Below are 20,098 nucleotides of genomic sequence, written 5' to 3'. Positions count from 1 at the left end.
TGTTTCTTTGCATGAAATATCTTAATCTTGCTAAGGTTGTTTTTGGTTTCCATTGATTGAAAACACAAATAAACCTCAACTGAAGCACTTCCTAGGAAGGAATGAATGGATTTCCAATCTGTGTTTTCTTGTTTACGGTGGAAAATATGGCATCCAAGGAAAACACAGGTGGTTAACTGTTCAGAGCCTTCTATTTTTATCATATGCAGGGAGGGCTCTAAGCATACAAATGCAAATATTTTAAGTAACAGAAAATGAAGACTAACTTCTGAAGGTTAAAAGGCTTCAGGTTTCCTGTGGCAAATTTAGGTTTCTCTCTTTCAGCCATTTCTTGAAAAAGAGCTCCAGATCCCATACAGACTGAATTCCAAACCAATTATCAACAACAACAAAATCTCACAATTGGCATTTTCAAAGGACCATTTCTTTTCCTTTAGGGTCTTTTTGCTTTGTTTTGCATCCTTTTTGTTTTGCAAAAAAGAGTATCTACGTCGGGAGAGGCAAGCCACCTCGGCAGGTTGTATGTCTGTGAAACGAAGATGGGAACCGAGACTCGGCAGGTCCCCGGAGAAGCTGGCCGCCCCCGCGTCCCCAGCCCCCGGCCGGGCTTGTGCGGACGTGTCTCGGGCGTGACCTCTGAGCAGCTGCGCCACCGGCTCAGCCTCGCGGCGGGAGAAACCCGAGCTCCTAACAAAACAGTTCCGTCTTTGGCAAGTCCTCTGGTATTTAAGGCGCTGCCGGTGGGGAGAGAGGCCGCGTGCCTGAGAGGCTCTGGGAACTCGCAGGCTTTCGCCTCCCTGGTGTTACGTTTCTGAAGGCTCTGAGCATCTGCGGTGGAGCCTGCGGTGGAGGGCCGGGCGGGGGCGGGGGCGAACCCAGCCACGGGATCTTCCTGTGGCCCGAGGGAGTCTGGTTCACCATCCTCCCTGGGGTGGGTCTCAGGACTTGATTTTTCTTTTTCTTCTGTTCTGCAGATGCTATGTGGTCATCGGGGGCTGAGAAGATTTAAACCCTTACAAGAGGAAATCTCCTTTCTAATATCATCCTCCCTCCCCCCAAGCTGATTCAAGTTGTCACTTTAGGAGCTGCCTCTACCTGCCTGAAGTACTGGAATGCAAAGTTGAAACTGACAAAAAATTAATGCATTCTTTCGGGGGAAGACGTTTTGTGGCCCCATAATAGTAGTTAACAGTTATTGAGTGCTTATTCTGCGCTAATCACTTTAATGCAATAATTCATTCAATCCTCACAACAGTCCTATGAATCCTATGAAGTAGGAATTCTTATTATACCAGTTTTGTAGGCAACGAAATGGGCACAGAGAGGTTCAGTAACTTGCTCAGGGTCACACAGCTAGTAAATGGTAGGGCTGGGATCGAAACTTAGGCAGTCTCGCTCCAGAGCCTGTGCTTGTAACTACTGTGCTCACCAGATGAAAGATGCTGTGTTCTAGAATTCCTCTTCTAGCACGCCAGATCTCAGCAAGGTGGGGAAACAAGCTCTGGGAAGTTTGGAAATCAGATGTGACAAAGTCAGGCTTTCTGAAATGTCCTGACTTAGTCAGAAAGAGCTGGGGCCGGTTGGGGAGGTGTATACAGCCCTCACCAGGAATTGTGTACGTTCTGTTAGTTTTGGACATGTTGGTGGTGTGTTAACACTCACCCTGCCATTCTTGGGAAGGGTTCCCTGGCGTTTCAATTTATGGGGAAGGGATAGGACAGGCAGTGACAAGAGGTGAGGATTGTAGTCAGTCGGCTACAAGTATTGGTGTGAAAAAAGGAGGGGTATAAGAGCGACACGCTGCCTGGCAGCCCAGCCAGGACCTTACCTGAGAGGCAGGGGAAGGGCCTGATCTCACCTTCACTGCTCCAGGAAGTGTTCTGGGCCCTTGGAGGCCCCCTCCTCTGAAGCCCGGGTCTGGCAGGCCACTTTATTGATGGACAGAAGTTGTCAAGGAGTCAGAATTCATTTCCCCATCGAGGACATCCCCTTCCTGGTAGGCACGTATAAGGAGTGGAATGAGGCATTAGAGGATGCTTTTGAGGAGAGGGCAGTGAAAAAGCCAAGGTTCTAGGATGGGTTGGGGGCTCATTTCTCTGCAGTGTGGAAGAGCTAGAAGCATTGTTTCCCTCACACACACACATACACACACACACACACACACAATACAGGAAGTTCACTTCCCACTGGTCTGAATGTCTCTCTAGATTAATCCTTACTCACAGATTCCACTACTTTTGTGGTCATGGTCTCTACACTACCATTTAATACCAGTGAAAGTACGCACACATATACCTCCAGTTAGGCAGGAAAAGTCTTTCCCTATGGCCCCCTCTCCGGGTACCAGAGTGTGAGGGTCCTGACACACAGCAGGAGTACAGAAAGTGCCACCCCCTACCCACCTTTATAGGACAGTGATTAGGGCACAGAGCAGCCGTGGGTGTGTACCTGAGTCACCTGGACTGTATCTGGGTGTCACCAGGCCAACCCTCAGAGTAAGTATTCCTTTAGATGGGTAAACGATGTGGTGGGACATGCATACCTTTTGTGGGTTCCTTTATGGCTGTGCCACTTACTTGCTCTGTGATCTTGGGCAAGTTACTTGTCTGTGCTTTGGTTTTGTTGTCAGCAAAATGGTGCTAATACTAATAGTCATCTCAGAGGGTTGTTGTGAGGATTAAAATGGGCTAATAGGGCTTCCCTGGTGGCGCAGTGGTTGAGAGTCCGCCTGCCGATGCAGGGGACACGGGTTCGTGCCCCGGTGCGGGAAGATCCCACACGCCGCGGAGCGGTTGGGCCCGTGAGTCATGGCCGCTGAGCCTGCGCGTCCGGAGCCTGTGCTTCGAAACGGGAGAGGCCACAACAGTGAGAGGCCCGCGTACCGCAAAAAAAAAAAAAAAAAAAAATGGGCTAATAAATGTAAGATGCCTGGCACATGGTAAGTTGCTTAATAAATATTAGCTTCTGCTTTTGCTACTATTACAGCTATTATTATTAGGCAACTCTAGGCAGCTTACTTTACCCCTCTGAATCTCATTGTTCTCATATGTAAAATGGGTGTCATACTATCTGTTCTATAGGATTGTGGTGAGAATTAGTGTTAATTACTGTTATGAAGTGTGCCGTTTCTTGTGTTTGCTTTAGCCTAGTTTATGTCCCAGGCCGATGACTTTATTTTCAGATATGAGGAGGTTTCCTGTAAGAGCTTCAAAATACTGACCGTAGCCAGTGAGGGTGCTTGGACACTGCATAACCTCGGCCACATCCCCTTCCCCAGCTGTAAAATGGTATAATAACCACCCCTAGGAATCTCAAGGACCTTAAGAGGAAAAAAAGTAGACAACAATACACAAAGAAGCATTTTTTTTTTTTTTTTTTTTTTTTTTTTTTCGGTACGCGGGCCTCTCACCGCTGTGGCCTCTCCCGTTGCGGAGCACAGACTCCGGACGCGCAGGCCCAGCGGCCACGGCCCACGGGCCCAGCCGCTCCGCGGCACGCGGGATCCTCCCGGACCGGGGCACGAACCCGCGTCCCCTGCATCGGCAGGCGGACTCCCAACCACTGCGCCACCAGGGAAGCCCCAAAGAAGCATTTTGAGCTCCTCTGAAGGGAAACGCACATGAATGGAAGGTGGGATTATAAGGTGGAGTAATCACTGGTTCCTCTCCCCCTCTTTTTTATTTACTTAGAAGAAAACTAGTAATTAGGAAGCATGGCCTTGTTAAAGCCATGGCCTGGGAAATTGTTCTCCTAGCACCTAAACAGGACTTGTGACACGGCAAGTTTTTGCAAAATGTGGGCAGCAGGGGACCTCCCCCCCACCCCGCCCCACCCCGGCCCAGCGATAGGGCTGCAGATCGATGGTGAGGAATGTGCTGTCTGAAGGCCGTGGCCTGGGGGGCCTGACACAGAGCAGGCCAGGGGAGAATCCCTGGTCTCCTGTTCCTTGAGGAAGTCTCCCCCCAGGTCAGCAAAGAGGCTCCGCCCAGCTCAGGAGCCTTAATCCCTGGAGCCCGAAGTCACCCTTCTGTGCCTGTTTCAGCTTGCTGCTGTCCTGGATCCAAGCTTTTCCACCCTTGCGCCCTCTTGGCACCACTGGGGTGACGGCAGGGCTCTGAAAGCTCCTCCCATCTGGGCTTTTTGCTCTAATTCGGTACCGAGAGGAAGAAATCTGCCTGCTCTCCTTAAGATGGGCCAGAGCGGAGTAGGTGCTTGAGGCCTCTGCTTGCCCCTCACTGTGTCTGGCCTCCTGAAGCTGCCTCCAGCTGGGAAGACTCCCTCCTCTCCGTGAGTCCCAGTCTGCCCGTTGTTCTTCTGCATCCTGCTAAGGGACTGCCTCTCAGGAGGCCTCCCCCAGGCTTCCTGGGTGCCATTACCCTATTCTTCCTCTTCTAGACTCTATTCGATATAGGGTGGTTTTTGCATCAGTCCTTGACCTCTCTCACCTTTGACTCTGAGCTGCTGGAAGGAAGGAAAGGGACAGAAATTGGAGAGGTAAAGTACACCCAGCCAGGTGCCACGGCCAGAATTATGCGCAGAATTGACTGAGTTGATTTCCCCTCACTTCATTGGCAAAGCAAGCGGACAGCTTTCTGCGAAACACAGGGATGAGCAAGTCTTTTAAAAATTATGAATGAGGGCTTCCCCGGTGGCACAGTGGTTGAGAGTCCGCCTGCCGATGCAGGGGACACAGGTTCGTGCCCCGGTCCGAGAAGATCCCACATCCCGTGGAGCGGCTAGGCCCGAGAGCCATGGCTGCTGAGCCTGTGCGTCCAGAGCCTGTGCTCCGCAACGGGAGAGGCCACAACAGTGAGAGGCCCGCGTACCGCAATAAATAAATAAATAAATAAATATGAATGATTTTAAATATACAGAAAATATTATAGTAGGCACACATGTGTCCACCACGCAGGTTACCAGATAATAGTATTTTATCTTAAATATTTGCCTTAAATATCTTCTTTTCTTCTTATTTTTAAAAATATATATACTTATTTATTTATGGCTGTGTTGGGTCTTTGTTGCTGCACGTGGGCTTTCTCTAGTTGCGCGATCGGGGGCTCCTCTTCGTTGGGGTGCGCGGGCTTCTCATTGCAGTGGCTTCTCTTGTTGCGGAGCACGGGCTCTAGGCACATAGGCTCAGTAGTTGTGGCTCGTGGGCTCTAGAGGGAGCATGGGCTCTAGGTGCACAGGCTCAGTAGTTGTGGCACATGGGCTTAGTAGTTGTGGCACATGGGCTTAGTTGCTCCATGGCATGTGGGATCTTCCCAGAACAGGGCTCGAACCCATGTCTCCTGCATTCTTAACCACTGCACCACCAGGGAAGCCCTCTTTTCTTATTTTTTTTAAATAAAACTTTTAGATATGGAAGCAACCTAAGTGTCATCGACACATGAATGGATAAAGAAAATGTGGTATGTATATATACAGTGGACTATTACTCAGCCATAAAAAGAATGTAATATTGCCATTTGCAGTAACATGGATGGACCTAGAGATTACCATACTAAGTGAAGTAAGTCAGACACAGAAAGACAAATATTATATGATATCACTTTTATGTGGAATCTGAAAAATAGTACAAATGAACTTACAGAACAGAAACAGACTCACAGACAAAGAAAACAAACTTATAGTTACCAAATAGGAAGGGGTGGGGGAGGGATAAATTGGGAGTATAGGATTAACAGGTGCACAAAATATACAAAAATATACAAAATAGATAAACAACAAGGATTTACTGTATAGCACAGGGAACTATATTCAGAATCTTGTAATCAACTATGATGGAAAAGAATTTTAAGAAGGAATATAGATACATATATATGTATAACCAAATCACTTTGCTGTACACAGAAACTAACACAATATTGTAAATCAATTATCCTTCAATTAAAAAACAAAGTCAAAAAAGAAATGAAATTTTAGGTACAGCTAAGGCTCTCCATCTCCACTGGGGTCCCATTTTCCGCTCCCTTCTTGGGGTCACCACTTCCCTTTCTCCTTCCATCAGGGGCCCTTTACCTGCATCCACGGATGGGATTTAGGAGACTGGTGAACTGCTGAATTGTATGTGAAATTGTATATGCACATCTTTCTCACACACATCACAGCTATTCAGGAAATCCTCTGGACTCAGTCTCGTGGTCTCCACTGCTACCACTGGTACACAAGCACCATTATCTGTACTGGGACCAAGTGGTCCCTACGACAGTCACTGACATTGTAGAGTCTCAGCCGAATCCTGTTACCCCTTTGCTCAAATCACTCTAATAGCTCCTGATTTAACTCAAAGTGAAAACCACAGTACCTGCAGCCCACAAGGCCCTATGTGATATACGTCCCCCCAGCCCCCTGCCTTTCTGACCTTGTCTCCCACCAAGGCTGCCTCCCTCTCCCTCTCTCCAGTCCAGCCACACTGCTCTTCTCATTTTTCCTAAGACTCACCAGTGTGGCCGTGCCCGGGGGCTGATCCCTCTGGCTACTACACTCTTTCTCCAGGTACCCACATGGTGAAACCTCTCACGTTCTTCCGTTCTTTGCTAACATTTCGCTTCTCAATGGGGACAAACTGGCATATGCTATTTAAAAATATAATCACAGTGGTTAAGAATCCACCTGCCAATGCAGGGGGCACAGGTTCGAGCCCCAGTCCGGGAAGATCCCACGTGCTGTGGAGCAACTAAGCCCGTGCACCACAATTACTGAGGCTGTGCTCTAGAGCCTGCGAGCCACAACTACTGAGCCCGTGCGCCACAACTACTGAAGCCCGCACGCCTAGAGCCTGTGCTCCACAACAAGAGAAGCCACCGCGATGAGAAGCCCATGCACCGCAACGAAGAGTAGTCCCTGCTCACCGCAACTAGAGAAAGCCCATGCAGCAACGAAGACCCAATGCAGCCAAAAATTTTTTAAAAAACTAAAAAAACCCTGCATTCCCACCAACCTCTCTCTTATCCTGCTTGAATTTTTCTTTTTCTGTAGCACCTAATTTCTAGCAAATTGTATGTTTGCTTATTTACTACATGTATTATTTCTTGCCTATCTCTTCTTGCTAGAATGTAAGCTCCATGAGAGTAGGAATTTTTGTCTATTTGTTTTTTCACTTATGTTTCTTTGGTCCCTGCAATAGTACCTGGCACATAGGTGCTCCATAAATATTTGTTGAATGATTAAATAAATAACTGAAAATGAGCATTTCTTGCTGGAAAGCCCAGAATTTTTCAACAGATTTTCAAAAGTGTCCGTGACACAAAAAAGGATAGGAACCATTGACAGAGTAAATCATCAAAAAGTTTGCTGGAAATTTTTTGCTTGCCAGGTAGCTTGTCTAATGAAGCAGAAGGTCACAAGAGGTTCTTCTCTTTCTCCAGGTTGTTTCCCTGGAGAGCTACTGCTAGCAGTTGCTGAGAACTCCTTCCCCAGGACTGGCAGTGAGGCTCCCTGGATCCAGCCCTGGCCTGACTGAGGTAGGGAGCCAGTGGGGCACTAATGGAGAGTGTGGGCAGGAAATCTGGCAGTGGGCCAGCTCCAGAAAAGCTGTAATTTTCTTTACTCCTGTGTCTGGGGGCAGAGGCCAAATGTAGCCACAGCCTCCTGAGCTTCCTTTGGGGAGCTAGGCAAGATGCCCAGACCAACAGGAGTTGCTTCCTGCCTTCCAGGCTCCAAGCCTAGGCAAGCAACTAGACCAGGAAATCTCGTAGGAGCCCCAACCAGGGAGATGAGACATAGGCATGTGATGCAGAGAAAGATAATAGGGGAGTGGGGGGAACCTGGAAAGCAAAAAGGTACCAAAGGCCATCTGGAGGTGTTAGTGGGAGTGAATTGGAGGTGAGTCAGCCAGCTCTCAGGCAAGTTAAAAGACAAGTGGGTAATTGTGGGTGCAGTCGGCAGGTCACACACAGAAAATGAGGAACAAGTGGTTAATTGGGCCCACAAGCCCAGGATCCCGTCTGTAATTAGCAAATTGCAGGGCTTTGATATTTGCTTTGGTAACAACTTGTATAGTCAATCGCAGGGAGGAAAACTGCTCCCACAGCCTGGGAGGTGACCCCCTGTCTGTGCTCGCTGATCTGTTTTCTCACAAACACTTACAGGTAGCGTACACATGAATATACCCCCAGCATTGGGAGGGAGGGGGTTTACACCTTTCTGCAGGCTGACAGCAGCCTGTGACACTTTCTTTTTTCCCCCTTTACCTCTTGCCTAAATTTTTGTCAGCTCAGGGCTGAGGCTGAGGTCTGGCTCCCGGGTGTGTGCTCCCACTGTTCACACACTGATTCCTAAGTTCCCTGAAGCCACAGCCCCTAATGCAGAGCTCCTCTAACCAGAGATATGACCTAGGAATGGCCTTGGGGAATTTCCATGCAAGTGCCATAGTAGGGGAGGGGAAAGACAAGGAATTCTGTTGCACTGTTGTTGAAATTTTGTCCATGAGGATGGCCTATGCTGGTCCCTGATCAGAGATGGCCCTCCTAGACTTCAGATCTGTGTTTACCTCTGCAAGTTTCTGTGAAGTTCTAACTAAAGTGAAGAACAGAGGTATAGGAAAATTGCTTTGGGACTGTCATGGCAAAACCTTATCAGTTGCCGCAGAGGCAGAGAGATTGGTGAGCACAGGTGATGGAGCACTAAAAAAGTATCAGGAGACCTGGGTTTGAATTTGGACTCTCTACTGACTCTTTGTTGGATCTTGCCCAGTTACTTAAATACTTATATATCATCTCTGTCATGTATTGGCCAGTTTTTATCAACTGATTTTCCCCTTGGTCATGGGTGAACATTTTCCTGCTTCTTTATATGTCCAGTGATTTTTTATTAGATGGTAGACATTGCGAAGCTACATGGTTAAGTATTTGGACTTTGCTGCCTTCTTTTAAAGAGTGTTAGACTTTGTTTTGGCTGGAAGTTAATTTACTCATGAAATAGTTTGATCCCTTTGCGTCCCGTCTTTGAGCTTTGCTAGGCAGGGTCCAGAGTGACCTTCACTCCAGGAATAGTTCAGCCACTTTACTCAAGTGTGCCTCCTCCGAGCTCCCCATTGATCGCCCCAGGGGATCACCAAGGACTCTCCACTTCGGTTGGTGCACAACCATTTCCGCATTTGTGAGAACTCTGGTTTATTCAGCTTAGTACTCTCTGGTCATTTCTTTTGCCTGGTCTTGTGGAGTTTCATTTTCTACACACACGTGCTAATTCTCAACAGACTCAAGAGGGTATCTCAGCAGACTTATGGTGTTCTTTTTCTGTGTATCTCCCCTCTGTTCTGGGACTGTGATCCTTAATTCCTAGCCACCTCAGCTTCCCCAGTCTCTGTCTCCTCTGCTTAGCAAAGCTTCCAGACTGTGCTTGTGATTTCCAGATGGGAATTGCCTCCAGTCGTAAACAGGGTTATTTTAAGGCTCACCTCATTGATCCCTTCTCTCAGGGATCACAGTTTTGCACTGCCTATTTCTCAATGTCTTAAAGCAGTTGTAATTCTGTCAAGCCTAGAGGCTGATGTCTTCCTGAGTTAATAAAGCATCAGTTTCCCCAAGTGTAATAACATAGCACGATAATATTTTCTTCACAAGTTAGTTATAATAACTGAAATACATAATGATCGGAAATAATATAAAATGATGTAATGAGCAACAAAACATAAAATAAGAACAGTTAATAAACACTAGTTCTAGTTTTACTTTCCGTTGACAGCAATAGTATGAATGGATTTAGCATTTTCATGAAACTGTAGAATTTTAGAGCTGCAAGAGATTTACTTCCGAGACAATGGGTCGGTCCAAATGCCTCATTTTAAGATGAACAGACTGAGGCCTTGTGAGTGGGAAGTGATTTTCCCAAGACCTCATGGCCTGTGAGCAGAAGAATGAGACCGGCACTCAGGTGTCTTGGCTTCCAGTCTGTGAGGTATCCATTCATCCAGCTCACACTTAGCGAATATTTACTAAGTTCAGAACACTAAACTAACTGCCATGTTGCCTCTGTATCATGTTCTGGTTTGCAGAAATGTTTAAAAGTTGATTTTGGAATATTATAGCAGGTTCAATACATCAGCATATACTTTGGGGCTTCTCAGGAGTGAATCTGACTGGTATTAATTGGAGCATTCTCTGTTGTCTAAAGTGCAGAAATGCGAAATGCTTCTCGTATTCAGCTCGCATGGGATATTCCATTTTAGTGCTTCAGACATGTGAACACGTCAGGTAAGTACTGTGGTTTTATGGCTCTTTCAGTCACGGTTATAGGGAAACTAAGGATTTACTCTGCATGCCGCCGTGCCAGGGAGTCAATGCAAAGATGGATAATAAAACTTTAAGGAAGGTGATCAGGAAGTTGCAAAATGTGAAAAGAGCTGCGTGTCACGTGTCACGAGGCCTGGGTTCTAGGCCTAGTTTGTTACTTCTCTTCTCTGCGCCTAGACTTTCCTGACAGTAAAATGAGTGCAATAGACTGGATGACCTACAACATCCCCTGCAGCTTGGAGATCTTTACATCTGGAACTCTACATCGAGCTATTCCTACTGCCATGCACGGTGCAGCTGGGGAGCGGTGGTGGGTGGGAGCTGTGTGTGGAAGATGCGGGAAGGCGTTCTAAACCCAAGGGGCAACATAAGGCAAGGAGACAAAGCAGGGGTGTGGCTAACCTGGAATTTGTGATCTGATGCACGCTGGAACGTAGAGAAGAACGTGAAGACCCTTGAGGAAGCTTCTCGGCACCTGCATCCCCAGAGGTTTCGTGACCCCCATTAAGAAACGCTGCATTAAAAGTTAAAAACTGTCACTTGAGTTGTCCGTTTGGCATCAGACATTACACACACAAGTGCAAATAATACAAAGATTAAAATAGTGAGGCACCTTTAGATTACCACTGAAACAAAGACAGAAAATTTCAAAATATTATATAGAACTCCACTCTTCTCCCAGAACAATGCTCAGAGTTTTATAGACTCTGGTGTGCAAAACAGTGGTGAAAGGGGATGATGGTAGATGAGATGGGAAATGTTGACCAGGAGGAGATCATAAAGCCTTGAACATCAGGCTTAAGACTTAGTAATTTATTCTGTAAGTTGTGGGGAATGATTGAAATTTTATGGGCAAAGGCTTATATGATCAGGTCTGTGTTTCAGCTTTCCTGTTACAGTGTGGAGGATGGACTGGAGGGGGTTGAGACAGAAGGACTGGCCAGGAGGTTGGCACAATAGCCCAGGTGACAAAGGATGAAGGACAAAAGAATGAGGACCCTGACACAAAGAACAGTGTTCATAGAAGAACACTGAGGATGAAGCACACCTGGAGCCCGTCGGCTGACCGAGGTGGAGGTGAGGGAGGAGCCCACATTGCTTTCAAGTATTCCAGCCCATGGGATGGAGTGAGTGGTGATGTAGAGTCACCTCAGAGCCTGAGCAACAGTAGAAAGGGGTTTGGGAAAAAGACAAATCTGGTTGTTTATTTGATTCATTCTGAGTTTCTCCCATGGTGAAATAAGGATGAGTGCACCTATTCCTTGGATTTTTTGTAAGGACTGATGGATTAGTATATATGAAAGTACCTGGGATATGTAAGTCCATCCATCCATGTACTGATTAAATCTGTGTAAATATGGAGGGAAATAATTAGCTCAATTAAGACCATATCAAACATTTGAAATGCACTTTGAGTAAAGAGATCATGGCTGAGAAGGTCTCTGTAGGTTTGGACCATTCTACTCCCAGACACTAGGCTGGACCACAGTTCAATGCCAGGAAGTTGTTTTTGGTAACAACAGGTTTCTTTCTTTCCCTTCCTTTCATAACCAACCTCCTACTGCAGTCTATTTCTAGGTCTCTAATTCTAATGTAGTAAATGACAAAAGAAAGAAAAGAAGAAAGAAGAACACAAACATCAAATTGATCAGTGTATTTTCTTGGTGGCCTCCTCTGAGGACACACCTGTGCCAGGCACCCATCCACAGGTGTGTAAGAAACTGTTACTTGGGCTTCCCTGGTGGCGCAGTGGCTGAGAGTCCGCCTGCCGATGCAGGGGACACGGATTCGTGCCCCGGTCCGGGAAGATCCCACATGCCGCGGAGCGGCTGGGCCCGTGAGCCATGGCCGCTGAGCCTGCGCGTTCGGAGCCTGTGCTCCACAACGGGAGAGGCCACAGCAGTGAGAGGCCCGCGTACCGCAAAAAAAAAAAAGAAACTGTTACTTGGACTCTTCTCCGTGATTAGACAGTAACATCAGGACTGAAGAGCACAGGGTGGCCTCACCTTGGGAGATGCAGACGCCTTGGAAGGTGACAGTGCCCCGTGGAGCCTAAGGTCAGCTGCAGATCTTCTATGTGATGGGCAGCACCAGGCACTATTTCTCAGGCTCCTGATACTTGCTCGATTTGCACACTGCTCAGATCCGCCAAACTCTCCTACGGTGGCCTCCTCCCTTTTTCTCAGTTCCCAGGGACCAGGGTCCTGAGCAGGTGAGAGCCTTCACTCTGCCCTTTAGTCGGGACTGCAGTGCTGTGTGCCAGCCACGTAAAGCGGAAGCAGGGAGCTCTGTCAGGAGAGCAGGGATTTTAGCCCTGCCAGATCCCTCCTTTCCCAGTTCCTTCCCGGCCCTAGGTTACAAATCCCCTGGCAAAGCAGCTTCAGCTACAACCTCAGATTTAGAGAAAGCCTGCAGGCTCTGACTCCCCTTTTTGGCTTCCAACCCCAACTGGATGCTGTACTTTTACACACCCAACCATTGAGGGGTTGGGTCCAAGTCCTTTTCCTTTGAATCCGGGTATACTCGTGATCGCTTAGACAAGTAGTATGGCAGAAGTGACCCTTAGTGACTTCAAAGCTAAGTCATCAAAAGCCACATAGCTTCCACCTAGTTCGCTGGAGACTTAGCTCTCTGATCAACAGTCCCTGCTGAGCCCAGCCTTGCAGCCATGTCCACCCATGAGCCTGACATGTGCGTGAAGCCATCACAGACCCTTCAGACCAGCCCACCTGCCAGCTGAGTACCTCCGAGAACCATAGTTGGTGCCACGTGGAACAGAATTGCTCAGCCAAGCCTGGCCTGACTTCCTGACCCACAAAAACTATGAGATATAATAAGATGGTTGTTTTAATCTACCAGATTTGGGGATGGTTTGATATGCAGCAATAGATGGCTAGAACACTAGACATAAACAGAAGAAACTTTGCTGACGGCTTTTGATAAATTTAGGCTGATTTCATGTGATTTGCCCCGTCCATCTGCTCCTGACCATGCTAATTCCGTTTTGCTTAAAACTTGGATCAGGTTACCTCTTAACGGAGCCAAAACTTCACCTGGGTTCAGGGACAGCTGCCTGAGCCACAGCAAAGGTTTCAAGCTCTCCGACTCTGGTTTGGTTGTCACTAAACATCCACGCCTCTCACTCAAACACAGCCCTGCATGATGCCTTCGTCCAAAAGATTTGCAGAAACTGTCACATATTGGAAGTGTGGCAGCACAAGCCATCTTCTGTGGATCCAGAGAAACAACGCGGAGACAACTTTTTCTCAGCATCTTCACATACAGAAGGGGTATCTTCCCATTTCTTGGCTTGTACCTGCCTTCAAATACAGAGTACAGGATTTCCACATGGCGATTTTTCTCCCCAGTTACCATCATTCCTGTCATTACAGCCCAGAGACCTCTTTTTCAGCCTTGATTTGAGGAAAGTTCCTAGTTTCCTGAGTGCGGTGAGTGTGAGTAGGGGTGGGCTGTGTCCCTGTGGTCAAGTGACATGCTTACGTGTGCCCTTCTTATTTTTTTTAATTATTATTATTTTTTGCGGTACGCGGGCCTCTCACTGCTGTGGCCTCTCCCGTTGCGGAGCACAGGCTCTGGACGTGCAGGCTCAGCGGCCGTGGCTCACGGGTCCAGCCGCTCCGCGGCATGTGGGATCTTCCTGGACCGGGGCACGAACCCGTGTCCCCTGCATCGGCAGGCGGACTCTCAACCACTGCGCCACCAGGGAAGCCCGTGTGTGCCCTTCTTGAAGTATGCCAACAGGACAGGTGTGGACTTGGAGTCAGCAGGATGTGGGTTCAGACCTGAGCTCTACCACATGCAAGCTGTGTGACCCTAGACAAGTTACTTAATCTCTTGCAGTCTTAGTTTTCCCATTAGTCGAAAGGATAGTTTTCACCGGTTTCACAGGAAATACGAGGCTGTCTTAGTTTGGGTCTGGCCAGCAGCAGATCCTGAGACAAGGACGTGAGTGCAAATGGTGTATTTAAAAGGTGGAGGGAGCACAGGCAGAGGTGTGGGCAGTGGTGTAGGGAAAGGAAGGAAACCAGTTAGGGGTTCATTAGCAAGCCAGTTACCACTGTGGGCAGCCACAGCTTGATCCCAACAGAGGCATTCTTGAAAAAGGGTAAAACACATGCCCTGAAAATTATTCTCCCCATGGGGTGAGGGAGCTTGGGTATTTAAACGCTGATCCCTCCCAGTCTATTGGCTGAAGGCTCTTCCCCAGAGGGGGTTAATTTCCCAGAGAGCTGGACTGCTCCCTTCTGGAAAAAGCCCTCAGACCCAGAGACAACGACCCTGGAAGCTGGATGTTTGCTGGAGCATACTGCAAGGATGAGGTTGGAGGGTCACAGGCGGCGCTGTAATAGCATCGGTTAGAGGACTGAATGAGATGTATGTAAAAAGCTGGGCTACGGCAGGCACCTAACACATGACAGCTCATGTCTCTTCTTCCCTTTCTTCATCTCTCTCCTCGGCCCACAGTGACCTCTGCCTTCTCTTGTCCTTATTGAACACCCAGGTCACTTGGTACTTGATATGTAGTGTTTTACCCACTGATAGCTTGTCCTTCAGATAAATAGTAAATGCATCAAGGGTCAGCTCCTCCCATTTCTTACACTTTGTTGCATCTCCCATAGTACCCAGCTTAGCAAGAAATATACGGTAGATGCTAAGTAGTAAATACTAGTCAGGCATCAGGGGCAAACCACCTTGGTTGATAATGGGAAGGGCTTGTACAGGTCTGGTGGAGTAACCACCAGTGAGTTACAAGTGAGTGTACACTTGTGAGTTAATGTACAAGTGTACAGTGTACAAGTGAGTTAATGTATATAAAGGACTGTACTAATGCCGGGGAGAATTCATTATCCAGGTGATCGTTCCTTTTTTATTTGTGGTAGCCTCGATCATGAGGTTAAAGACAGCAATAATACTTGGAGGAGACAATGACTCTCAAAGTAAAGAAGAAAGAATATATTCTGGGAAAACAGTTTTCGAGTTCCCTTTTACTTTCCCCAATTATTGGGAAACAAACAAATGCCCTGTTACCCTCCTCTTGTTTTGTGTGACACAATATTTAGACATTGGTGTTGGCTGTGCAGTGTGTAGGTTATGGGGACGATGGACAATTTACTGCAGGCACTCTGTAATGATTTTATGATTAGTCCTCACGATAAGTCTATGAAGGAGATTTTATTTCCATTTTATAGATGAGGAAATTAAAGTACAGAGAGATTTAGGCAACCTGCCCCAGGCCACACAGTTATTAAGTGGCAGAGCCAGGATTTAACCAGCTTGTCGGGACCTCCCTGGTGGTGCAGTGGATAAGACTCCATGCTCCCAATGCAGGGGGCCTGGGTTCTATCCCTGGTCAGGGAATTAGATTCCACGTGCACGCCACAGCTAGGAGTTCATGTGCCGCAACTAAGGAGCCCTGGAGCTGCAACTAAGGAGCCCACGTGCTGCAGCTAAGACCCAGCACAACCAAATAAATAAATAAATATTTGAAACCCCCCCAAAAAGCCCAGCATGTCTGCTCCAGTGGCCATAATAACAAATGCACATACCACTTTGTTCTAAATTAACTGTGGAGAAGCAGAGTGTTTGTGTCCTGAATCATTTTCCCTTCCAGAACCAGGGTTCAATAATGTAAATGCTTGTATATGGTCATTTGGAAATTGGTACTGATGAATCTAATATTCCTTTCTGCGTGCTTTCTCCTCTATTGTTAATACGTCCATTGTGATCAGAAGTTCACCAACAAGCTTAGGTGGATAGAGAGTGATTGCCCAGTGTCTTGTTTGCTCTGAAGAGCCTGATTCTTGGGGAGCAAAGGATGTAGGTGAGTGAGTCAGAAGGCATGGGTTCTTCCACAGCTGGAGACACCCTGAGGGGGTGATGAGATGGCCTGAGCTCATAGTGAGGTGACCAGCTGTCCCAGTGTGCCTGGGGCTGAGGGACTCCATGGGCACTTTAGTGCTAAAACTAGGATGGTCCTGGGAAAATTGAGATAATGGGTCATCCTAACTCACATGCCAAAGTATTACATAAGGAATTTGTTTTTAACCAGAAAACAAGAAAGAAGAGCTCTATAGATTTTCAAGATGCTAAGAGGAAAGCATCTAGATGTATCTCAAAAGTCAAGTTTCTGAGGCTTAATAAGAAAGTTGCAGTGGAAGGGAATTTGAGCCAGAAGACCCAGAGTCCCATTAAGGAACTTTATACTGTGTGACTTAGAAAATCCTTCTAACCTCTCTGAGCCACAGCTTGCTCACCTGAGAAATGGAGAAGACAGCCCCAACCTGTTTTAGTCACAGGGGCTGTGGCTGCCATCAAAAGACATAATGGAATTGAAAAGTTACTTATTTGCAGACGCTTACCACAGTCCTATAGGATGACTAAGGGCTGCCTCAAACAGTCATTGTGGAATACAGTAAGGTCAGGTCATCTTGAAGAATAACTGGGAGGTCAGCCCCCTGGGGAAATACGACGTCTCCACACACAACTCTGAGACTGTGTAGACAGAGTCATAGGATCTTTTCAACGGATAGACCAACCACAGTTCAGCTGGTACCTGAGAATGTATGAATCCCTTCCGAGGTCTCTAAGATTCAAGATGCCCGGAAAGTGTATATTGATGAAAATGAAACATGCAAGTCATTAGAATTCTTAGATCCCAAGAATCTGTAACAATGTGCTCATCTCTCTTCTGCCCTCCTCTAACATTGTTCCTGTAACCTGGATCAGTGGCCAGGAAACCTGGACTCTGATGTCACCTGCAGCCCCTGTCTGTCCTCGCAAGGCACAGTGGTCCTATTTATTACTTAAGTATCGTGCATCAGCTGTGTTTCCTTACTTGTGCTAATCCCTGCTGTGGTCTCCGCTGTTGTCAAGACTTGGCTCTGTTTTGATCCACCTCCTAGAGTAATGGAAATAAAAACAAAAATAAACAAATGGGGCCTAATGAAACTTAAAAGCCTTTGCAAAACAAAGGAAACTACAAACAAGACAAAAAGACAACCCTCAGAATGGGAGAAAATATTTGCAAATGAATCAAAGGACAAAGGATTAATTTCCAAAACATATAAACAGCTCATGCAACTCAATATTAAAAAAACAAACAACCCAATCAGAAAAGGGGCAGAAGACCTAAATAGACGTTTCTCCAAAGAAGACGTACAGATGGCCAAGAGGCACATGAAAAGCTGCTCAACATCACTAATTATTAGAGAAATGCAAATCAAAACTACAATGAGGTATCATCTCACACCAGTTAGAATGGGCTTCATCAGAAAATCTACACACAACAAATGCTGGAGAGGGTGTGGAGAAAAAGGAACCCTCCTGCACTGTTGGTGGGAATGTAAACTGATATAGTCACTATGGAGAACAGTATGGAGGTTCCTTAAAAAACTAAAAATAGAACTACCATATGACCCAGCAATCCCACTACTGGGCATATACCCAGAGAAAACCATAATTCAAAAAGACACATGCACCCCAATGTTCATTGCAGCACTATTTACAATAGCCAGGTCATGGAAGCAACCTAAATGCCCATCGACAGACGAATGGATAGAGAAGATTTGGTACGTATATACAATGGAATATTACTCAGCCATAAAAAGGAACAAAATTGGGTCATTTGGAGAGATGTGGATGGATCTAGAGACTGTCATACAGAGTGAAGTAAGTCAGAAGGAGAAAAACTAATACCGTATATTAACACATATATGTGGAACCTAGAAAAATGGTACAGATGAACCGGTTTGCAGGGCAGAAATAGAGACACAGATGTAGAGAACAAACGTATGGACACCAAGGGGGGAAAGCCGCGGGGGGGTGGGGATGGTGGTGTGATGAATTGGGAGATTGGGATTGACATGAATACACTGATGTGTATAAAATGGATGACTAATAAGGACCTGCTGTATCAAAAAATAAATAAAATTCAAAAAAAAAAGACTTGGCTCTGGACCCAGCCCCTCTCATCTGCCTTTTCCAGAATCAGATCCATGGATGTGGGGCCGTGTAAGGTGGGGTCACATGACTTGGGCTTTACTGGATTTGTGTGTACCTGCGTCTCCTCTGTTGGGGATCCAGGGATTGGCTGCTGAAGGACATAGAGAAGGTTTGATCACTCTTCGGCAGCGAATAGTGGGGCCTCCAGGTTAGTGACTCTTAAACGTCAGCATGTAGGACGTTTAACCACCTGACGGGCAGGCTGAAATCTGACTTCCCGGCCCTATCCACCCAGAGTTCTGATCCAGTATGTCACAAGAATGTGGGTTTTGAAATAAGCTGCTGGTTTGTTTCTGATACGTGTGCTCTGTGAGTTATACTTTACAGAACGATTGCTGAGAACTGGGGTGCTTCAGTTAAAGAGAGATTCAAGCTAAGTTAGATATGTTACCATGAACTTCTAGAGACCAAGAATGTGATAGTTAAAAAATAATTTAGTCTTTGGTGCTTTGCCTCCAGTGCTATTGCAGCCTGAGATAGTCATGATTTAGAAGGGAAAAAAGTTTTGGAGTGTATTTCATTTTCTGATGGTTTGCATGCTGGTGAAATGGAAAATTGACCCAAGGTATTAGACACCTTTGTGCCTATTATCTCTTCTGTCCTCCCGACGTTCAGGAAAGTGAAATGCAGAGATTACTGTATCCATTTTATAGATGAACTCGGCCAAGTTCCTTGGCTTAAAAAAACCCCATGACTGTGTATTATTTTCTGTTTCAAAGCATTTGTACATGCATTCCCCTACTTGAGCCTCACAGGAAAGTGTGTGCAGGTAATACCATTGTCTCTGTTCTGCAGGGGAGGGAATTTAGGCTCCAAGAAGTTACCGGACCTGCTCAAGGTCACAGGGTAAATAAGTGATGACACCAGGACTGACAGGCTGCTGTGGCTCCTGACATCACACTCTTTTCAACGTGTCCATGCGCCTCTCTAGAGAAGACAGCAGCACACCTGAGACTGGAACCTAGAGACCCTGATTGTTGGCGAAGCAAACTGTTTTTCCAGGCCCGTGGACACTTCTCCCAAGATTTTAGACTCACTGTGACAGTTTGCTAGCTCCACCCTCAGACTTCCTGGATAAAACCAGGATAGACGGCAACCTAATTTAAAAGAAATGGAGGAAAAAATAGGAGATAAAAGTGACAAATGGACATGGGCGTGTTCCTACAGTCGTGACTGCCCTGGCTGTGTACTTGCCTCCTGTCACAGATCTTTCTGTGTCTGGCACCTTCGTCTCCCCCACTCTGGGGCCCCCAGGGAGGCGGGGTGGTGAGCAGGGACAGTTGTTGGGATTTATGGGGCCGCGGCAGCCCCTCTTCCCCCCCGCATGGTAGGGAGGGGAAGCAGGATCCATTTCCTCTTGGGTAAACATTTTCACAGGAAGCATTTATCAGATGTCAGCAGGGGCAGCGCGGGGTCTGGGATCAGTCAGGCAGGATCTACTTCTCTCCTGCTCTCGCGGGTGAAGGCTGCGGGGTTCCTCCTGCCCATTCTCACCCTCTCTGTCTTGCGTCCCACCTTCTCTCAACCAGCTGAGCTGCAGGGGAGGAGAACAGATCCTAGGACACCCCAAGTCCGCTCCACCCTTTTTAATAAACAGGGTTTTTGTCAGCCTGAGCCCTGTAATGAAGCTGATTGCCCACATCCTTCCAGAAGAAATGCTGATAAGGACATGTCTGGAAAAAGACTCAAGCAAATAAAGCCCCATTTCTCCTCAGGTGCTGGCCTTGGACTCTGAAACCGTCTCCCTTCCTCCGAGGCGGGGACCGGTGACTCGTACTTGACTCTTCTGGTTGGGGAAGGTTGGCCAAGAAGCACCCTTGATCCAGGGCTCTCTC

The sequence above is a fragment of the Phocoena phocoena genome, chromosome 4 (assembly GCF_963924675.1).
Source record: "Phocoena phocoena chromosome 4, mPhoPho1.1, whole genome shotgun sequence".
Lineage (NCBI taxonomy): Eukaryota > Metazoa > Chordata > Mammalia > Artiodactyla > Phocoenidae > Phocoena > Phocoena phocoena.
The sequence above is the reverse complement of the archived record's forward strand: the minus strand, read 5'-3'. Positions refer to the sequence as shown.